At 41.6% G+C, this 23,017-nt stretch overlaps 1 long non-coding RNA gene across 1 annotated transcript in view; it reads right to left on the bottom strand.

The window, feature by feature from the left end:
• LOC137648509 (uncharacterized) overlaps nt 1-8,527 on the bottom strand; it is a 35,825-nt gene extending 27,298 nt beyond the window's left edge. Inside the window, exons 1-3 of the long non-coding RNA XR_011045642.1 lie at nt 8,322-8,527; nt 6,786-6,898; nt 6,483-6,649 (exon numbers count right to left, since the gene is read on the bottom strand). This is a non-coding gene — a long non-coding RNA (uncharacterized lncRNA). The remainder of the gene's footprint in view (nt 1-6,482; nt 6,650-6,785; nt 6,899-8,321) is intronic.
• Between the last annotated feature and the right edge of the window lie 14,490 nt (nt 8,528-23,017).

Here is a 23,017-nt window from a genome sequence, read left to right as displayed (position 1 = left end):
CTTACACAGAAAATGTAAGCATAAACCTACTACTACAATTATGGGGGACCCCAGTGGGAAGCGGGGTTTTTGGGTGGGGGGAGGAGGAGAAAAGTGATTTTTCGGGGCACTACCGAACCTAATACAACTACCTACCCTACCCTGGGGGCCATGTACCCCTACCTAGGCCTACCGGGGGGGGGGGCTCCGCCCCCCCTGCGACCCCCCCTTAAGGCCACAGTAATTTTCAGGGCACCACCGAACCTAAGACACCCACCTAACCTAGCCTATGGGGCCCTGTACCCCTACCTAGGCCTACCGGGGGGGCCTCCGCCCCCCCTGCAACCCCCCCTTAACCCTGGATAGGTACGGTGGGTCGTTTGCGACCCCGAGCGTCAAAAAAAAACAGTTTTTTCTCACGTGACTCACCCCTGTGACTGAATTTGTGGGTGATCGACCTGCAGGAGGTGTCTCCCCTACACGCTCTAGTAGTGTCCAGATGTGCATTGCTGTAGCTGTACTCCTTCCCCGATTTCTGAGACGCGTCGGGGTCGTTCGCGTCCGAGTTTACCCTTCTGAGGTAGTTTGCATAATTATCAAAGTTACGTATTATGAAATTGTCGTAGAATGGTGCAACTTGTATAGGTTATCAGTTGTGGAAAGTCTTGGTGGATTGTTTGGCTACCATGTGCATGTTTTTTTTTTTAGTTAAAATGTCGTTCATCACCACGAGGACCATTTTACCGCGAGTGCCCCTTTTTCATTTTTTTCATTTTTTTGCCAAGTCATTTTTCCGTAAGATATTGCCAAATAGTGTCGTAAAACTTTTGCTTGTTTAGTGTTGGAAAGTGTGTCTAGATGATCTGGCTACCCATGCATGACTTTGTTTTTGTCAGATACGACGTAGTTATTGGTATATTGGGTATTTAACTGCGGTTACCAATTTCTGTTTTTTTTTCAATATTTGTAAAAATTACTACGTAGTAAGGAATTGCCGTATATTATTCATTTTTTTTTCATGTTTATGTGTTAGAAAGTGTGCCTTGATGGTTGGGCTAACACGTGCATGTCTTTTTTTATCTGAGATGTCGTATATTAGAATGTCGGGCATTTTACCGCGAGTGTCCCTTTTTAATTTTTTTTAATTTTTTGCCAAGTCATTTTTCCGTAAGATATTGCGAAATAGTGTCGTAAAACTTTTGCTTTTTTAATGTTGGAAAGTGTGTCTAGATGATCTGGCTACCCATGCGTGATTTTGTTTTTGTCAGATACGACGTAGTTATTGGTATATTGGGTATTTAACTGCGGTTGCCAATTTCTGTTTTTTTTTCAATATTTGTAAAAATTTACTACGTAGTAAGGAATTGCCGTATATTATTGATTTTTTTTTCATGTTTATGTGTTAGAAAGTGTGCCTTGATGGTTGGGCTAACACGTGCATGTCTTTTTTTTTTATCTGAGATGCCATATATTAGAATGTTGGGCATTTTTCCGCGAGTGCCCCTTTTTATTTGTTTTGCATTTTTTTGCTTAGTCATGTTACCGTAAGGAATTGGCAAGTAGTGTCGCAAAACTTATATTTTTATAGTGTTGGAAAGTGTTTCTAGATGATCTGGCTACCCATGCCTATTTTTTTTTTAGCCAGATATGGCGTATATATAAGTATGTGTTCGATTTTCCTGTGATTGCCATTTTTTCGTTTTTTCCCATTTCTTTCAAAATTACTACGTACTAAGGAACTATCACAGAGTAATATTTCATTTATATGTTTATTTGTCGGAAAATATGCCTTGATGGTTTGCCTAGCACGTGGCTGAAATTTTTTTTTTCTGAAATGCCGTATATTAGAATGGCCATTTTTCCACGAGTGCCCCTTTTTATTTGTTTTGCATTTTTTTGCTTAGTCATGTTACCGTAAGGAATTGGCAAGTAGTGTCGCAAAACTTATATTTTTATAGTGTTGGAAAGTGTTTCTAGATGATCTGGCTACCCATGCCTATCTTTTTTTTAGCCAGATATGGCGTATATATAGGTATGTGTTCGATTTTCCGGTGATTGCCATTTTTTCGTTTTTTCCCAATTCTTTCAAAATTACTACGTACTAAGGAACTATCACAGAGTAATGATTCCTCTAGATGTTTATTTGTCGGAAAATTTTGTTTACTTTTTTTTTGATTGAATATCATCAAATTTTTTTAGCTAAAATATTGTTTTACATTTTTTTTTTCGATTTTATTTCCCTTCAAAAAAAATTTTTTGGGTCTGAATTTTAATTTTATAGTCGTAAAATAATCGACAATTATCCAGCAACCCACCATACAATTTTTATGCATATCCAATAATAATTAGATTAGTAAATAACACCTTGAAATTGACATACCCTTCCTACATTTCAAGTGGCAGATTAGGGAGTCTGAGTCAGTGTGGTTGGCGGCCATTTTGTGGACATATCCGAAGCGTAAGCTGCCCTATCTATATATATTCTTGTTCCCTATAGAATTTGTGATATTTTGGTATATTTTTACCTGCATAAATATCATATTATATATTAAATATATGTATTTTTTTACGAAATTTCCAAGTACTCAAAAAATTACCTTTAGATATGGCCCCTGATATAAATGTAATTTACAAAATAATGAAGATTTTTTTACATATTTCTATTTTAGGATAACATATGTTTATTCCCTAAAAAAATTAGCCACTTCCTATTTCATTTGGGTACCCAAAAAAATTCATGAAATTTGGACAATTTTTTTTTGGCCAAAAAAAGTTACCCTTTTTTTCTCATTTCAGATCTTCACCTCCATGAGTCTGACTTCATCCAAAATACATCAAGATGTGTCCTAAACATTCAAGAATCAATTCCTAAAAGGATTTGTGTATATATGTATAAACTTTTTTTTTATGAATTTTTATGTCAGGTCTTTTTTTTCTACTTAATTTTTTAAAATATTTATAATAAATAGTTTTTCTGCAGATGAGTAGTATTTATCTTTACAGTTGTTTTAAGCATTCATTGAAGTTTTTTTTGGCAAAAGAAAAAAGGAGGTTACTGCAAAAACTGATTTTTCAAGAATTTTTTTTGGCGTCGGGGTCGTTCGCGTCCGAGTATACCCTTAAAGGGGTGTCCGAGGACCGTACCTATCCAGGGTTAAGGCCACATTGAGTTTCAGTTCAAACGAAACAAATTCAAATGAAAACGCCTTTTGCAAAAAAAGGAACACAAACTTCAAATTAGTCTCAATATCTAACTTACCTTTGAAACAAGACACGAAAAAATTGCACCTCCTCTTCCTTTTCCCACGAGTAACCACACTACGATCACACCGGAATGCTAATTTGTTGTAATCTATACGGCACACATTTTCACAATTAGGGCACTTTTTCTCTGCCAAAATCAAACCATGACGTTGAGCAAATGCAATTAGCAAATCAACTTTCCCTGAATAATGTACACAAAAATCCCCATAAGAAATAAAGCAATTGTCACAAGTGACACAGTCGGAACGGGATGAAGGTCCTGCTAACTACTCCATACTTTACGGCAAAATGAGCTTTTAAGTTTGAAGGGAGATCCGAGACGTGCAAAAATATTCCTCCGCGGAACTTCACGTAAACTGTGGTAACTGGTGGAAAAATAGCAGGGATAAGTGAAGTAATAAGTGTCAGCATTGGCTAGATTTTTAAAAACCGCCATGATTGGTTTTCAAACAGTGTGACGTCAAGAAAACACCTGTTATTGGTTAGAATAGCATTGAGAACTAGTTTGCCATACGTAGTAAGGCGGTGAAACAGCTCATTTTAGCCAAGACATCACACAGTAAACAAAAACAAACACTTAGAAAAAATCCAGGTGAAACATAACTATACACACGAATATCTTCGTTAAATAGAAGCTGCTCATATATTGACTATTATATAAGCGTTCTATATGATATAATAGTGAATTGTAGGTGTTTAAATTCTTCAAGATCTTCCGCGGAGCTCTCCTACACTTACCAAAAACTTGTTCCCCACTGGGGACCATAAGTTTTATATAGGGGGTTGGGGAAAAATTTGTGCGTACTAGCAATGATTGTCAGCTGCAAGAAACACCAAACCCTATTGGAAAATAGATGGTTCGTGTACCATAAACGAAGTATCACACCACTACCAAAACTTTATTCAGTATATCCTGTCAATGTGAATAAGTTAATCAAAAATTAAATTATATTGGTCAGAATTTAACCAAGCCAATGAGAATGACCTATGTAATACGGCTTCAGATTGATTCGTACCGTCAAAAAAAAATAAATAACCTTTTTGAGCCATTGGATTTCTGATTCGGCAGTCAAAATTAGAAAAATAAAAGGATTTGACATTGGTTAGCAGTATCCTTGAACGGAAGTATTTATTCCGATAAATATACTTATTGTTGAACACGGAAATTCCCTACTTTACTTTTACGGGTATATTTCTCGTCCTCCATCAGATACTAAGTCTGTTCAGGCGGGCCTTGATGTGTGAAAATAATTTCTTTCCAGTTTATATTTTGCTCTATCTTTTCAGTTATTCGGTAGCATTTGTATTCATGCTTAGTTTTCAGATCACTATCGCTTGTATGTTTTTTTTTTAACTTATGTAACAAGGAACTAAATTTCAAATAGAAAAAAATTTCATAACAAATATTGCTCTTTCAACGAATATGACCTTTATTTCCACCGTAAATAAACCGTTCTAACGAAAAGGACCAGATGTGGGGTTTGTAAAATGTAGAGAAATATTTCAGGCGAATAGGATGCCAACATTGAGTAATTTTTTCGGGGATTTATTATGTCCCAGAAAGTACAAATATTAATTTTATCATTATATCTATTTTCCCGTAAATTTTGCCCACCCAAAACCCCCGGTTCCCACTGGGTGGCCCCCCATTACCGTAGTATATATTAAGGTATATCTTAGCTAATTATTTGCGACGGAAATAAAGGTCATCTTCGAAGACAACCTTTGTTCCAATATAAAACTTACTTTTTAGTAAGTTTTTTTTCCGTTTTTTCTGTAATACTCGTGTCAATCATTAGCCGGCATATTACATAAATTAACATTTCCCTAGTATCCATGCACAAGTTCGAGGGTTTTTCGACGATTTTCCCGCCTCAGACTCTAAAGTGCTTTTATAGCCACCTTTACAAGAGGACGTCTCCGTAAAAGTTATTTATTCTGATAATTATAGTAATTTAATCTACTTGTTATTTATTATAACCATTCACTACATTAGCAGTTAAATGAAGGTAAAATAGTGAAGTAACCCACAAACTTAACGCGCAAGAGATCTATGTAGGCTTCCACTAAATTCTATTCGAGCCTACCAAGAACGTATAATTTAATTACTGACGAAGCGATCCATGGAGCAAAGACCTACTTAGGAAGTGATTAGTTCACGATTCAAATTTCATGTCAAATACACAAACCCTACATTTTCTGACTTGTTTAGGTATATCGACTATTATTAGCGCAACTTAATGGTTTGGGTTTTTTTTCCACCCAAAAGCCTTTTTTCCCAATAGGATGCCCCATATATAGTTGCTTCTTAACAACAGTATAAAAACTTAACGGGTGGTTAGCTCCAGTAGTCATTGTCGGATGGATTAAAAATAAAGTTTCAAACAAATTATTCGTGAATAGGGTTTGAAATCAAAAGTATAATTACCAAAAACTAACACCATATTGCAATATGCCTAAATGTTAAAAGCCCCTGTATCAAACCTTGCATTAAGAAAACTATCCTCTTATCAAATAACTAATGATAAATGTCATTGCCATGTGGTACACTAGAAAATTTACTAATTAAAAACTTGCTATGCTAATTTTCCCAAAAAGCTGCTGAACAAACCTTTTGATTCAACGTTTTTGTCTGATGTCAGGATACCAGAAAACCAAATCAATCCAAATTTTTTGAAGCCTATAAGGGCGTTTTCGAAGTCTAGTACAATTTTTTCTAACTACAGCAGTATGTAGAGAAACCCTAGGCGTTATTTACACTATGTGAAAGGACAAATAGGCCTACAATAGTAGAGAGCAGGTTACCAAAATAAATAAAGAAATAGGTAGTTTAAATCTTAAACTGGTAACCGGGAGTCTTTCTTAGACGGTAAGAGTTAGAAACTACGCTAGTTATTAAAAACGCATCTTTTTAAAAATTTGTAGTACCGTTTTAAATTATCAAATCTCCTTTAAAATTACATTGATATAAGCCTCATGACCCAAATACGCTGTCAACCCTGGATTTACAATATCCGTGTTTATACAAGCATATCCTTTGTGAGTGGGCGTAATTGAGTGCTTGCGAAGATTCAATCACACCCACTACCGAAGGATATGCTTGCACAAAAACGGATATAGCACAATCATGATTGACAGTATTTGGGCATTTAAATAATACACCGTTACTGCATCATCAGACATTACCCTACCGTGCTACTTAAGATCACTTGAAAATTTCAATTACCAAAGTCACTTACCTGAGGAGCAACTTGTCTGTTTCACAGCCAATAAGCAAAAGACCGAGACACCGTCTAAGTATTCCAATTTCGGTTCTTGAGCCGGGTTACCGAAAAGTTTATAGCCAATCAGAAACTTTCATGGTGAACACGTCATAAGGATTTTGTAACAGCTCCTGTCATTGGCTCTGGCGAAATATAAGTTGTTAAAACCACTCTTTCAAAATAGGATTATATGAATATTTCATAAGTAAAAATAAAAAAAAAACAGTGTATATCTGAATTGGCAAATGATATACATTTATCCCAAATTATTCTTCTTACTTAAGCGACCAGGAACTATTAAGGTTGCCTCTGAAATTTGAAAATGGCTCGAAGTTCGAAAACTAGTAATTCGACAATTACAAATTTTCTTCGTCGCTCCATGCAACCTCGAACTAAAAAAAAATAGTTCTTTATGATTTCGTGTACACGTCAATAACTTCCATATAATATAATATTATTTTGTAATTAACGCATACAGTACAATAAGAAAACCCTTTCCCACTTCAATGACATGCCCAAAATTATTGATACTCTTGGCCTCTGTACCATGGTCTTCAACTGTCTTGGGGTAGAGTTCTCTTGCTTGAGGGTACACTCGGGCACACACTTCTATCTTATTTCTCTGTCTCTTGTTATTTTGAAGTTTTTATTATTTATATATGAAAGATTTATTTTAATGTTATAATTCTTAAAACATCTCGTAGTTTATTTCCTTATTTCCTTTCCAAGCTGGGCTATTTTCCCTGTTGCAGCCCTTGGGCTTATAGCATTCTGCTTTTCCAAGTAGAGTTGTAGCTTAGCAAGTGATAATAATAATAATAATAATAATAATAATAATAATAATAATAATATACCCTTCGAGTTCCTTAGTTGTATGAAGTACGCCTTCAACATACGAGGTAAATAGTTTTAATGAAATTAACTTAAAACCATATTTGCAACAAAACTGTACCATTAACTTTAACAACAGTAGTAATACAAATAACATATCGTACATTATGCTGTCAGTGTTTGGCCATATTGAAAAAAAATGCAAGTTTTCATCAGATGCAAGCAGACGTAAAAATGAAATCAAATAAATCATATCTCATCGGTGCATAATACTTCTTTTTCTCAAGATACAGAATCGTCCTGAACTTATCAAATGACAAAAAAAGGGAAAATCCTCAGGCCATCTATAGGTAATACTTAGAAACAAGGAAATCCTACAGTTGAAGAAAACCATATGGCAGTGTCTAAATTAAGATATTCAAATAGAATTTTATATACCGTTGTTCGATCTGGTAATACCAGCACGTGGAAAATTATCAAAAGCATTACAATGTTAAAATAATTTAATGCTTTTCCATCTTCAAGTGTTTAAGAGTATTAAAATGCAACATTGATTTTATTTATATCTAAAAACTGTACAGAGAGTATGAAAACTATTTTCTACTCCATATCAACTTCTGTATACAATTTCAAACTTGGCTTTCTTGACAGAATCTACTGCTACCTTTAAAAGGAGAATAATTTTTCATTGGAATTTTAACACTACATTTTGCTGTTAAATGGACTCAAGATGCTCAGTTCGTGTCACCATGCAAAAGTAATGAAAGGAATGGCAAAATTTGCTTTGAGATTATTCCTAGGAACGTCATATTATTATGATGGTGTACCCTGGAATAATATCTACCCACGACATTTACTACCAGATTCATTAATTTAAGAATGAATACAATATTGAATTAAAATTTTAAGTTACATCGACGAATTATGAAAATGTCTTACAGCATGTACTGGGATAAAATAACAAAATATTCACTTGGACATTACCTTCTTGACTGCCATCACGTGCTTCGACAAGGCCAAGATGTAAGGCAACTGTAGGTTCTTGAGCTTTCAAATATGCAGCCCCAAGATTATACAACAAGCTCCCACTGGACATCCGAAAGACTGAAGATATTGGGGTTTTCAAGAAGAAACTGAAGATTTTCTTTACTCGGTGCTTTGATAATACAAATTTGACAATAAACACGCAATATGCTGTGTGATATGCAAAATACCTAAGAATGTATACGATAAACTGATACACTAGGTCCTGTAGAGCGTAGGGTCCCCCTGTGTGATAGGGTCAGGAAAACAGCCCTTAAGAAAGTAAGGCAACAGTGATCACATGGTACCATAAATTCCCTGCCATCACACTATCTTGATGCTACTGCTAAGGACCACTTCTGACTTCATCCCTCTCCGTTCTTCAACCCAATGAGAGTTAGGGTTTCTAACTCACTAGTGTTTTAAAGATATATCAGTGACCAACAGAAAAAAAATCCCTTCACTACTCCTAGTTTCTTTAGAAGTGAACCAGAAATTCTACTGTCAGCTGTTTTCTTAAATAAGTAGGATCTAAAAATATACCCTCTGATATGCTTGGAAATTTATGTGAACCTCTTACTAAAACTTATAAGTTCTACGGTAAGTTCTGCATCACTTTAAGAAGTAAATTTATTTGTTATTCGTCGGGTTATTTATATATTGTTCTTCATGATATCTATAAAAAGGGAATAACTTAAGATTTTAATGGATGTCAACACAGTATCACCCATTGTCATTTACACACACAAAAAATATGAAATATTTTTTCCATCTTGTGTGAATTTATTAAAAAAATATGTTTATATAGATGTAAAACTATGCCGCAATTAAAGTCTACAATACAGTTATAATAATATTATACTAGTATAGAAAATAAATTCTTGGGGTTGAGGAAGAAGAGTCGATGACGGTTCATTGTTTAATAATCAGATACCCAGATTACAAGGGCCTGCAATAGGCTCCGCACGTCTTTATAACTGCGCGGGAAAACATATCGTACATACGGATCCCACATGCCCCTCCAAGATTGACATGTAATAATTACAACAATTACACTGCAATCTGATAATTATCAAATGGGGTAAATCAGTAACAAAACAGATAGGATGCACAATGTAGCGTCTAGCTACACAAAAATAATCAGAGTAAATAAATCAATAATTGCTTAATAAAATGGGTCGAATTGGCATAATAGAAATGGATCAACTGCATACTGCAAACATAGCCATACAAGAAAAAATTGAAACATTCACAGAACAAAGCAATGTGAGCAACACTATCAGATGTATAGTATAGCATGAATTATCAATAATTCTTTAAAAAAAAGAAAAAAAAATCCATAATAACACGTGGACAAGGAAATCATATATTTATAGGCTAGCAGTACACAAAAGCAATGACAATTACATATTATTTAACAAATTCAGTGAGCCAGCCAGGTTCTTTCCTGGAACGTTGTGGTCTCGTAGCACGGGGTAGGCTGGGTGTGGGGGAGCTAGACCTGGGCGGGCTCTCACTGCTGCTGTCAGCTGGTGTGGTGCTAGGGGTTGGGTCAGACGGTGGGCTGGGCGTGGGACAAGCTATCTGTCCCTTTAAATGTTTTCTGTTGCGCAATGATAACCTTCCACTCCCGTCAAGCCTTACTGTGTACTGCCGGTATGGGTGATGGGAGATGATGACACCTGATCTGTCCCACCTTTTAGTCCCGGGATCTTGAATCCTAACCTGGGTGCCCACATGCAATGGAGTCATGTTGCAAGAGCGTTGTCTTGGTGATTGGGGAAATCTGTCACTAGACGATGCCATCAATATTTCCCGCTGTCGAAGGGTTCTTCTCCAGTGGCGATCTACCTTATACTGCTGTCTTGCTGTAGGAACACCATCACGAAGTGCTCTTCCTGTTGCTAGTTGAGCTGGTGACTTGCCTATCTCTCTCAAGGGCGTATTCAGGTATTGCAGCATTGCCTGTGTGCACCTGTCGTTGTCCAAACTACCGTTGGCCCCCGTGTTCGAGCGGATGATTCTTTTGGCGGATTTCACAGCAGCCTCTGCCCTCCCATTTGACTGTGGATAATGAGCAGATGAAAGGCGGACGGTAACCCTCCATTTCTTAAGAAAGTCCATCATCTCCTCACTAGCCAAGTTAGTGCCTCCATCAGTGGAGAGTTGCTCGGGAGCCCCCCACCTGGAAAAGTAGCCACGTAGTTTCGCTATAATTTTGTTGGAACCAGTTCCCTTGGGGAAATGCGCTATTTCTAGCCAACCCGTCAGTCTGTCAGCGTAGGCCAAATAAACTTGTCCTTCGAGTTGAAAGAGATCAGCCACCGTCTGCTGGAAGGGGTACTCAGGGGGAGGGGTAACAATCATGACTTCTGGCGGTGAAGAGGGCGTGTGCAGGTTGCAGACATCACAGGAAGCTCGGCATTGTTCCAAGTCGCCTGCTATTCCAGGCCAATACACGGTTGCTCTTGCACGACGTAACATCGAATCTAGCCCTTGATGGCTGGCATGCAGGTTCCTTGCTACTTTATTACGTAATGAGTCAGGTATCACTAATCTCACTGCCCCCTCCTCATGGGTATATGTCACCATACTTTGTGCAGCAGCCAACCTGTCCCTTACGCTGTAGAAGGGTCGAAGACACTGTAGTTCTTGGGATTTTTGCTTAGGCCAGTCCCCAGCACGGACTCTTGCGAGCAACAACTGGTATACGGGATCATTATTTGCTGCGTCCATGACCATCTCTTCGTCCATTGTAATACCGTCATCTTGGCTCAATACAGCTACTGTTGCTGCTGCTACCGCCGCGGAGATATCTTCTTCTTGTATGGTGTCCTCCTTATCTGGGACTGCCGTTAGGGAGGGGTACCGAGATAGAAAATCGGCTGCTGAATTCCACTTTCCTGGCAGGTACTTTATTGTGAACTTATATTGCAGAGTCTTTTCTTTAAGGCGGAATAACCTTGGGTTCACCACATCTGTGAGGGCCCTATCCCCCAAAAGCTTCACTAGTGGGCGGTGGTCTGTTACGATAATGAGGGAGGGGCATCCCAACAGAAACAATCTTGCTTTCCGTAGACACCAGGCCACTGCCAAAGCTTCTCCTTCCACTGCTGCGTATCCGGATTCGGCAGCAGACAGGTGACGACTCCCACACAGAGCCAGCCGCCAACCCCCTTTGCAACAAAAAGGGGTCTCTAGGGAGGTACAACCACAGTACTGTTGCAGGACAACGAAACCTATACCTTCCCTACTCCAATCTGTGATTACTGCTGTAGGCCTAGTCTTGTCGTAATACCGTAGTCCATCCTTTGCCAGCCGACAAATAATATCCTGAGCCTGTCGGAACTTGTGTTGCAGTTGTTCGTCCCAATATACCTTCTTTCCTGTAGATTTCTTCAGTAGTTCCCGGAAGGGCTCCATGAGGGGCGCGGTGGCCAAAAAGGGTGCCAGCTGGTTGACGAAACCATACCAGGATCTGATATCCGTAACTGATGGTTGGGCTGGCATGGGAAAGTCTCTTATGGCAGCCAACCTTTCACTTGTAGGCTCATACGAGTCCCACCCCAGGTGAAAACCAACAAAGGTAGCCTCTCTCCTACAAAATGAGAACTTTTCTGGTTTTAGGGTAATGCCTTTCTTCGCGCAGGTAGCCAGGAAATCAAAGGTGTGCCAAAAGGCTCCCTCAACACTTATGTCATGCAGAAGGGTGTCGTCTACACACTTGTACTTGCGAGGAATACCCATAATTGCGTCATCAAACCGTCGAGTGTAGGCATCGGAAGCTGCACAATGGCCCATCGGGGTGCGACGATACTGGTACCTGCCCCATGGGGTTATGAAAGTTGTCAGTCTTCGGCTGTCCTCATCCAACTCCACCTGGTGGAAACCCCAGAACGCATCTGCAACAGTCTTATAGCTTCGAACAGGTACACCAGATACTATATCAAAGGGTGCTGGTGTATGGTGCGTTTCCCTCTTGCAACATGCATTTAATCGCTGATAATCCACTGTCCTCCTCGGGTGGCCATCCTTTTTGGCCACTACTACCATTCTGGCGCACCACTCTGTGGCCTCCCCCGGTGGTACTGGCTGGATGATGCCCCTACGTACGTCCTCCTCCAGCTGAGCCTTGACTTCATCTTCCCAGTGCTTTGGGACCGCTGCAGGTGTGTGGCAAGCATAGGGTATGGCCCCGGTGATGAGGTGGATGCGGTGGGGTGGGCCCTCCATAACTGGGAGGGGTGACTTGGAGGTGTTGAAGGTTGTCGCCGAAAAACGTTGGAGTAGCCAATCTTGAAGTAAGGGAACGTTTTCTTCCAGCGGGGGGAATGGTAACACTGTCGGACGTGAGAGATCCACCTCCTCTACTGTATCAACGGTGGCAACACTGGCGAGATGATAGGGGAACGTAGCTGGGACTAGACCCAACTCTTTACACATTGACAATGACAAGTATAAATTTGTTGCAGAATTCACGAAGAAAATCTCCTGCATAGAGGATCGACCATTTAATGATACACAACACTTAGTTGCCCCTAAACACTTCAAACGAATGCCTGCAACATCTCTCAGCGTCTGCTGCTTTTCAACTTTCGCGGGGTCGAGGTGCAGCAGCTGCAACAGCTCGCTGCCAGCGACGCAAACCTGGGCCCCCGTATCGGCAACGGCGGTGGTGGGTACACACTCCCTCCCCCCCGGCACTGACACTGATACATTCAATAACGGTTGTCCCGCAACGGCGGTAGATGCAATCACTACAGCACTAGATACTTCTGGCAGGACCTTACGTTTGCCCCTACAGCATTTCTTCAAATGCCCCACTTTCTGGCAATTATAACAAGTAACACCTTTGGCCAAACACGAATTCTTATCGGAGTGCGAACTGCCACAGTTGCCGCACCTCGTTGGCGGCGTACGATGCACAGCACGGTGGATAGTGGCGGCTGCACACTCCCCTTCCTCCGTGACATTGGCTGCCTCGACTGGCGGATAACTTGAAATTTGGCGGGAAATTTTCCCGCTCTCACCTACATCCCTAACCGCAGCTTCAAATGCTATGCACTGTGCCCTGAGGGCGTCTACGCTATCATACCTATGATAACTTTGAAAAATTTCTCTTTTAAGCACTAAATTATTCAACCCTACCATCACTTTACGCAATAGCATATATTCAGACAGATCGGAATTACACTGTGGGCACTCGAACTTGCAATCTAGAGCTAACTGAGAACACCTTTGAAAATACACATTGATAGGCTCATCCGTGGCCTGAACATCATTAAAGAATTCGCTCCATAGCACTGCTTGGTTGGATGACCGTAGTACTAGCTTTTCAATGCTATCTAATGCCTCCTTGGGGCTCACACATGACCATTGGGCCGCTGAGAACTTTGCATCTAAAGCTCTCTGTAGAGCTGGCACACACAGAAGACGGATGTGCATGACGGCCTCCAAACTAGGCCACCTGTTCAGGTGTATCCAGCACTCCATAGACCGCCTCCATGTCCTGAACGCCGCTGAAGACATTTCCACATCACACTTCTCAGGAGCTGAAGCATTGGACACACGTGGCACTCTGGCTACCGGCAGGTTAGCCACCTGGGTTTGCAGTGCAATGATAGCTTGTTGCTGGGAGATAATGGTGTCGCGGGCCTGACGAAGTGACGGAGTTGCGATGGCCCTCCTGGAGGGCGTTGCAAGACGAGGTCTAATAGGTGGTGCCATCCTGATCTACGCTCCACAGGCGTAGGTTCATATCTCACTGCGCCATCTTGGGGTTGAGGAAGAAGAGTCGATGACGGTTCATTGTTTAATAATCAGATACCCAGATTACAAGGGCCTGCAATAGGCTCCGCACGTCTTTATAACTGCGCGGGAAAACATATCGTACATACGGATCCCACATAAATGCTATTAACTCTTTTAGTTGGCAAGTTTCTTTATTATTTAATTAATTAAATTTGTGTTCGGCTGCTGATTTAGAATTAGAACTACTTATAAAATAAAATCTACCTGGAATCTACTCTATTTAGTCAAAGAAAGATTCTAAAGAGTTTATTCATCAACTTATTTAGCTGAAAATCATTTAAGTATAGACTAACTGGAGATATGAACAACCTGAACTACTTTTTTAATCCAATGTTGAAGAAGTAACGTTTAGCCATTAATATGCATTGCCGATTAAATATGTCGGATAGTTACCAACAAAGTCTGTATTTCAGAGATTTCTTGTCTAAAATGTAAATAAGGAATATCTTCAGCATTGCCAATGGCGTTTGTTGAATAGACAGCGTAAATATATTTTCTAAAATATGTGGCAATCAAGTGAATTGTCGATTCCCTTTCCCATCGTGACAACTGAAAAGCCATTATATAACATCAGCAGCTATAAGAAAAGTTAAAACAATACTCTAGGGAGACTATTTATATTGACAAACCCTGATAACAATAAAAAAAGATCTTTGGATAACTAAAGCATATATTTTTTTTTCTTGACTTACCTTATGCAATACCTAAGTCAATATATTAGCCACCATAAAGAGAAAAATTCATTACAGTAACCCAAAAACTATAAACGCCAAGCGCTGAAATCCTAGACAGTATGAGGGATATGTAATCTGTAATGATAAGATCTATGAAAACGGATCTTGTACTTTAAGGATGGCAGTGCAGTGGGAAGGAAGATAAAGAAGAAAGCTACACGGATAGCTATTAGCTACAATTTATATTCCTTAGTGTACCCTTTGAATTCTGCAGAATATTACGAAGTAGGTCCACAGAAAACTTTTTAAACAATTATGAGTTACAGAAAACGGATATAATCTATACTATGGCAAACTACAATAATACTAGAAATTCATATAGTTGAGAAAATAAATTAAACATCAAACCAATAATGATCTTATATCAGTCTCGCTTGATTTTTTTCAACATACATTTGCACCTTTATAACGTTTTACTTTAAACAATCCAATCCAGTTAATTGCATGCTTAGTAAGTTTGTTAAATTATCCCTTTAATGGAATGAATAAATTACTTACTACATATGTTTTAACGTGTATGTTTGTATCAATTGTTCTTTACCTACGTGTGTACTGCGCTAGCTTAAATATGAATGATAACTCTTTAGCTAATTCATTCCAAGTTCATTTTTCTTTTAACCACCTGTCACGGATATAAATGCCCAAGCTAATGTAAGCATTAAATATGTTAAACCTTTAAAATAGTTTACCACATGACATATCAAAAATTAATGTTTTCAAATAACAATAACATTTTTTGTTGCAGACTTACTTTTTTAACTACTATAATCTGGAAACATTTTCATTGAGCTTTCTGACAAATGATACTGCTTCTTGGATTGAATACAGGGTGAAGGTCTCACACGATGTCACGAGCTCAAAGAATTTTATATTAATGAATCAATCAGTCAATACCAAATGAAGTGTTTCTTTAACCTTTGTTTCAGTGGCTTTCATTAAACTTATTATTCATAGAAGTTTCCTATCGCTATGGTTACATCTTCATGAACTATTGAAATTATATGGAGAATTTCATCTATAAATTTTAAAACTGAAAAGCAGCAATATATGGAATGATAATTTTCCATTTATGAAGTTAAAATTATGTTTAAAACTAACCCCTATTAAGCAATTATTATTCTGTACACCTCAGCAAGAAAACAAAAAATAAATACGAGATAATCTATTAAGTTTATATCTTAGCTTATTTCAATCAAAGGGCTGTTTTCTGGTTCTATCTCACAGGGAAACCCTACACACTACAGGACCTACAAAATCTATTTGTTGTTTAAATTCTAAAGTATTTAGAGTATCACACAGCATATTCAGAGTAATTGTCAAATGCACATTATCGAGTTGCTTAGAAAGTCTTCAGTTTCTTTTTTAAAGATTAATATCAAAGATAAGATTATCAAAAGCAGTTTAGGTTTAGGATTGCTTACCTTACTTGCAGCAAAAATAATACAAGATCACTAAATGTTATCACACATGTGCTGAATTTCCTGTCATGATGAAAATTCTAATCTGAATGCCACTGAAGTAAAACATGAGAAACAGCGAGTACAGTACAGTATACAGTATGTCTGAAACATTCGCCGTTTTCTTTCGAAGGCTAACTTTTCTAAATGCCTTGACAATACCGCTGCAACCATAGATATCCTTTGCAGCAACTGCATTATATAGCAACTTGAGTGTTGTTGCATACCTCACAAATACCACTATCTATTGTACATATTGTCACTCAAAAAAGAGGAAATTTCTAATACATAACTATTGCTATACTCTCATTCTTTCTGCAATCTAGTTTAAGGAACCCAACTGCATGTGAACCAATTTATTGACAATATTTGCATAAACATATTTTCCTATCACTGTACTGTACAGTAGATCAATTTGGATTTATAGACCTTTTTCTATAAGGTCTGGGACAGAGATGCAACAAAGGGGAAAAGTCCTATAATTGACCTATAAAGTACAAGTTAAGAATTTGGACATCAAAATTAATTAATAGAAGCAAGAACAGAGAAAAATTCTCTCCAGCTACTCTGGATGCAAACATCTTTGTTATGGTTGCTCTTAATTTAAATGGTAAGTTTTATTTAATAATTTCCATATCCCACAGAAGATGAAGGCTCTCAAGCATTTTTATAAGTAAAATTGGGAGTTATTTTCTTATCTTTTGACCACTTCAAATAATCTGACATTGAAGTCAATGAATTTTTCAGAACCTTTAATATCTTGTTTCTATCTTTAGGATGGAGGTAAAATATTTTTCAGGTACAAAAATAAACAGAAGCTTAATTTGAAGACTTTTTAAAAGGATAATTAAAATAGTGAACCCTCAGCCATTATAGAAGCTATACGTTAGATCCAAAGACATATAAGAATATTCCAAGTGAAACATAAAGGCTTAACATAACGTGAGTTTGACAAGCACGTTCAACAGCGGAGATCGGAAATAACGCCACCTGTACATAGAAAGTCTTGATTTATCTACAATAAATTTAAACTCTAAAAAATGACATATTCGAAAATAATTTGTATTTTTCCTAACCATACAAACCTTAGCTATTTACATTGGGTTTACTACCTTTTAGCGCAGCTGAAATGACGAGCCAATAGTTTTAACGAGGGTTAATTACCCCCGCTTGCTACCCCTCCCCCCACACACACCGGTGACTTGCTTCATTTCACTTAGAGGTAGGACTTGACTTTGGGGTCAGGGATGGCGGGCACATATGTGTAAATAGCTAGGGTTTGTATGGTTAGGAAAAATACAAATTATCTTCGAATTTGTCATTTGTTCCGTAACCGAAATACAAACCACGCTATTTACATTGGGTGACTTACCCCTTAGGAAGGGTGGAAAGTTCCCAGCCTTACTGACTTCGGCTTACCCGGGGGCTCAATCCCTCAGTGAGCAGCACTAGAGAAGGGAGCCCCTGTACCTCACAAGTTCCTAGCATCGCTAGGAACGAGTGGCCTACATAAGCAGTGTGTGGAGGAGAGTGTGACTCGTCCTATGAAGTTGACCTTGAGCCCTTCAGATAGGAATTCTAGGATAGGACGTTCCCAATACCACCTCGTCAGGTTATGGGAGATGCAACAGTATTAAGCTTAATACTATGAGCACAAAGAAGCATGGGTTACCTGCAGAGGTCGAGGTCAGCTTTGCGAGGACCAGGATGCTGCTTCCCCAAGAGAGGGGAGAATGAAGAAAGAAGTAAGGGTCAGACATACTCTTTCATTCACGCAGACTAAGACCGGGTAACAACGCCCTCAACCTACTGTTACTTGTCCAAAAAGGAGCCTGAGGTTAGACCAGCTGTTGTGCAGCCACCACAGGGCCGATAGAAAACGTATCGAGGATCCTGTGGGTCACGTCTTGCAGGTAGTGGGCTGTGAAGGTCGTTTGACGCTTCCAGACCCCAGCTTGAAGTACCTGCGTCACAGAGAAGTTTCTCTTGAAGGCCAGGGATGTAGCAATACCCCTGACATCGTGGGCCCGAGGGTGACGTGACGGAGGAGGGTCAGGATTCAAGGCATGGTGGATAACCCTTCGAATCCAAGCTGAGATGGTGTTCCTGGTGACCCTCCTCTTGGTCCTGCCTGTGCTCACAAACAAAGCTCGCACTTGAGGACGGACTGCAGCCGTTCTCTTCAGGTAGTGCCTCAGACATCTCAGTGGACATAGTAGCAGCTGGTCTGGGTTGCTTGTTACAGAACGGAGACTCGCGATCCTGAAAGAGTCGAAGCGAGGATCCGGCACTTCAGGATTCTGAGTCTTGGCAACAAACTCAGGGACGAACCTGAACGTTACCTTCCCCCATCCCCTTGAATGGGCGATGTCGTACGAGAGACCATGAAGTTCACTAACCCGCTTGGCCGAAGCCAAAGCGAGTAGGAAAGCCATCTTCCAAGACAGGTGGCGATCGGAGGGAGGTCTCTTAAGAGACCTAAGGACTCGAACCACGTTCCAAGGAGGAGGTCTCACTTCCGACTGGGGGCAGGTAAGCTCATAGCTACGTATGAGTAAAGAGAGTTCTAGCGATGAAGAAATATCCACGCCCTTCAGTCTGAAGGCCAAGCTTAAGGCTGAGCGATAGCCTTTCACTGCCGAGACAGAAAGGCACATTTCTTCCCGCAGATACACGAGGAAGTCCGCTATTGTTGGGATAGTGGCATCGAGTGGAGAGATACCCCTTCCACGACACCAACCACAAAAGACTCTCCACTTTGCTTGGTAGACTCCCTCAGAGGACCTTCGCAGGTGCCGAGACATTCTCTCCGCAACCTGTTGCGAAAAGCCTCTCTCCGCGAGGAGACGCTGGATAGTCTCCAGGCGTGAAGCCGTAGTGAGGCTACAGCCCTGTGAGGGACGCCGGAGTGGGGTTGTCTGAGAAGCTCGTGTCGTGGAGGAAGTTCCCTCGGGAGCTCCGTCAGGAGCTGCAGAAGATCCGGAAACCATTCCGCGTGATGCCATAGCGGAGCTACCAGAGTCATCGAACAGTTGACCGATAGTCTGGTCTTGTTGAGCACCCTTCTCATCAGACAGAACGGTGGGAAGGCGTACACGTCGATGTTGTCCCACCGTTGCTGGAAAGCATCTTGCCAGAGTGCCTTGGGGTCCGGGACTGGGGAGCAGTACAGGGGCAGCTTGAAGTTCAAAGCTGTCGCGAACAAGTCCACAGTCGGGGAACCCTACAAAGTCAGGACTTTGTTGGCTATCTGAGGATCCAAAGACCACTCGGTACTCACTATCTGCGAAGCCCTGCTCAGACTGTCAGCGAGCACATTCCTCTTGCCAGGAATGAAGCGAGCTGATAGTGTTATCGAGTGGGTTTCGGTCCACCTCAGAGTCTCTACTGCAAGATGGGATAGCTGCTGCGAAAAAGTGCCTCCCTGCTTGTTGATATAAGCCACTACCGTGGTGTTGTCGCTCATCACCACCACGGAGTGACCCGCCAGGGACCGTTGGAACTGCTGAAGAGCCAGAAAAACGGCCTTCAATTCTAGCAGGTTGATGTGTAGGCACTTTTCTGATTCTGACCAAAGGCCTGAGGCCCTCTGGTTCAGAACGTGCGCCTCCCACCCTTCTTTTGACGCGTCCGAAAACAGAGTCAATTCCGGGGGGAGGACGAGAAGACTCACTCCCTTCCGCAGGTTCTCGTCGACCAGCCACCACCGCAAGTCCGCCTGTTCCAGAGACCCCATTGGGATCAGAATGTCCGGGGAATCGGATCCTTGATTCCACCGGGACTTGAGCCGCCATTGAAGGGATCTCATCCTGAGGCGGCTGTTTGGAACCAGACGAGCCAGGGAGGATAGGTGACCTAAGAGACGCAACCACGATTGGGCGGGGAGTTCTTCTCGCCTGAGGAAGGGTTCCGCCACCCTCCTCAGTCCTGCTATCCGGTCGTCTGATGGAAAGGCTTTGTGGAGATTGGTGTCTATTAGCATGCCTAGATAAACCAGTCGTTGGGACGGCTGCAGAGAGGACTTCTCGAGGTTTACCGCGATCCTCAGATCCTGGCAAAGATCCAAAAGCCTGTCTCGGTGCCGAAGAAGGGTCGACTTCGAGTCTACTAGGATCAGCCAATCGTCCTGATAACGAAGGAGACGAATGCCGTTCCTGTGCGCCCAAGATGAAATCAGGGTGAACACTCTGGTGAACACCTGAGGAGCTGTGGAGAGACTGAAACACAGCACCTTGAACTGGTAGATCTTGTCGTCTAGGCAAAATCTCAGGTACTTCCTGGAAGACGGATGGATTGGGATCTGGAAGTACGCGTCCTTTAGATCCAGTGTGCACATGAAGTCTTGTGGTCTCACCGCAAGTCTGACCGTGTCTGCTGTCTCCATGCTGAACCGGGTTTGCTTGACAAATCCGTTCAGAGCTGAGAGGTCGATGACAGGTCTCCAGCCTCCAGTAGCCTTCTTTACAAGAAAGAGTCGACTGAAGAAGCCTGGGGAGCCGTCGACGACCTCCTGGAGAGCACCCTTCTCGAGCATGGTCTCGACTTCAGCCTGAAGGGCCAGCCCCTTTGCCGATCCCATGACATAGGAGCTCAACGACACTGGATTCGCTGTCAGGGGAGGTTGAGATGTTGTGAACGGGACGCGATAGCCTTGGCCGATCACTGAGACCGTCCAAGCATCGGCCCCGTGTTGCTGCCACCTGCGGACGCAACGCTGAAGGCATCCCCCCACAGGTGGACATGCAGGGGGACTGCCACCCCTAGGGCTTGCGGCCGCGGCCGCCACCCCTAGGAGTCTTGCCTCCCCTGGAGGACTTACCGCCCCTCTTGACCTTGGCTGGAAAGGGCTGGGGCTTAGACACCACCTTCTTAACTGCCGGTGCCTGCTTTGGAGCCTTACGAGGCTGTTGCTGCTGTTGTGGCACGGCTGGAGGCTTTTAGGGCCGAGTTGTAAGGGCCCTATGGAGGAGGGAGTCCGTGCTGGATTTTCTCCACCTCTCAGCCATTCGCTCCACGTCTTGAGGCTCAAACAGGTTCTCCCCCAGAAGGGAAGCATGTCGGAGTCTACACACATCCACGGCAGGGACCTTCGGATGGAATCTCTCGGACACAGCATCGTGACGCTTCAACACCGAGTTGGCCCACAGAGTGGTAACCTGGTGCGCCAAAAACTCGATGGAGCGGGTGCCCGAGAGCAAGAAGGTCTCCGGGGCCTTCCTATTGGTGTCCTTGGACAAGTCCTCCGATCGCAATAGGATGCCCAGAGATCCTAGCCAAAAGTCCAGCCACGAAGTGGCCTGCATGGCACACTTAGCGACCTTCTCGTGGCTAAGGATCTCTGCCGCCGAGAACTACACCTGCCGGGCAGAGAGCTTCTCAAGGGGAACTCCCTTCGTCAGCTCCTCCACAGAGTGATGGAGAGGAAGAGCGAGGTTGGGCTCACCCAGAATCTCGAAATACCTCCTCTGCTGAAGACGAGGAGGAGGGATGAGCTTGTTCCCGGCAGTGGAACGACTGGAGGAGGCAAGAAGCGCGAGCTGAGCGTTGGCCCTAGCTCTGGCACTCTTCAGACCCTGAGACCAGGGCAGAGCCGCACTGGACTTCGGGGCCTTCCGAACGTCAAACACTTCATCCAAGATCGTGTCTTTGCCTTCACGGGGGGACTTAGGAGCCGGATGAGGGGAAGCTTCGGAGGAGGTTTGGGCGGCGGAAGAAGAATCCCGAGAACCTTCCTCTTACGCTGGCGGCCAAACCTCTCCCACTGGGAGGCAGACCACTCCCTGCACTCACGGCACATGTTCTCCTGGTCACACCGTCGGCCCCAACATTGAGGGCAAAGGGTGTGAGGGTCCGTAGCTACGTCCGACATAAAGGTACCACAAGGACGAACGGCAACACCAGGGCATGTACACATTGTAAAATAATAATAATGAAGGTCAACTTCCAACCAACACACACGCTGTAGAAAGAAAAAGCAGAAAAATTAAAGGCTGTCACGAGGACGATGAACAGACACGTCTGATCACCGCCGAGCCAAAAGTGAAGTGAAGCAAGTCACCGGTGTGTGGGGGGGGAGAGGTAGCAAGCTACCCTTCCCCTACCCCCCGCTAACTAGCGCGGGGGTAATTAACCCTCGTTAAAACTATTGGCTCGTCATTTCAGCTGCGCTAAAAGGTAAACCCAATGTAAATAGCGTGGTTTGTATTTCGGTTACGGAACAAAACTATTTTTACAAAGAACAGACAAGAAGCTCTCTAAATAAAAAATAAAAAAAAGAGCAGATTGACAAAGCTAATGTTGTTAATTGCTAACTTGAGGTTTAAATTACCTAGCCTTCAACTTTCATTTTCATGATCCTATATTAGTGATTCTTCACTGTAATTATCTTTATATGTCAAGCACTGACATAAATCTACTTTATAGCTTTCATTTTCATGGTCATAATATTAAAATCCACTACAGGCCATTGCTTTTTATTCTTAAATACCAGTTTACCTTAATAAATACCAGTATTCTTATATTGGGACAATATTTGCAGATTCTGTAGTACAGTACCTTGGTTATGAGCTAACTTATCATTGGAGCAAGCTTGCAAACTAAAATGATATTTTGATTATATAATAAATTTTTGAATATACTTACCCGGTGAATATAT

Source organism: Palaemon carinicauda, chromosome 10, assembly GCF_036898095.1.
Source record: "Palaemon carinicauda isolate YSFRI2023 chromosome 10, ASM3689809v2, whole genome shotgun sequence".
NCBI classification, from domain to species: domain Eukaryota; kingdom Metazoa; phylum Arthropoda; class Malacostraca; order Decapoda; family Palaemonidae; genus Palaemon; species Palaemon carinicauda.
This window is presented reverse-complemented; position numbering and strand designations above follow the sequence as displayed.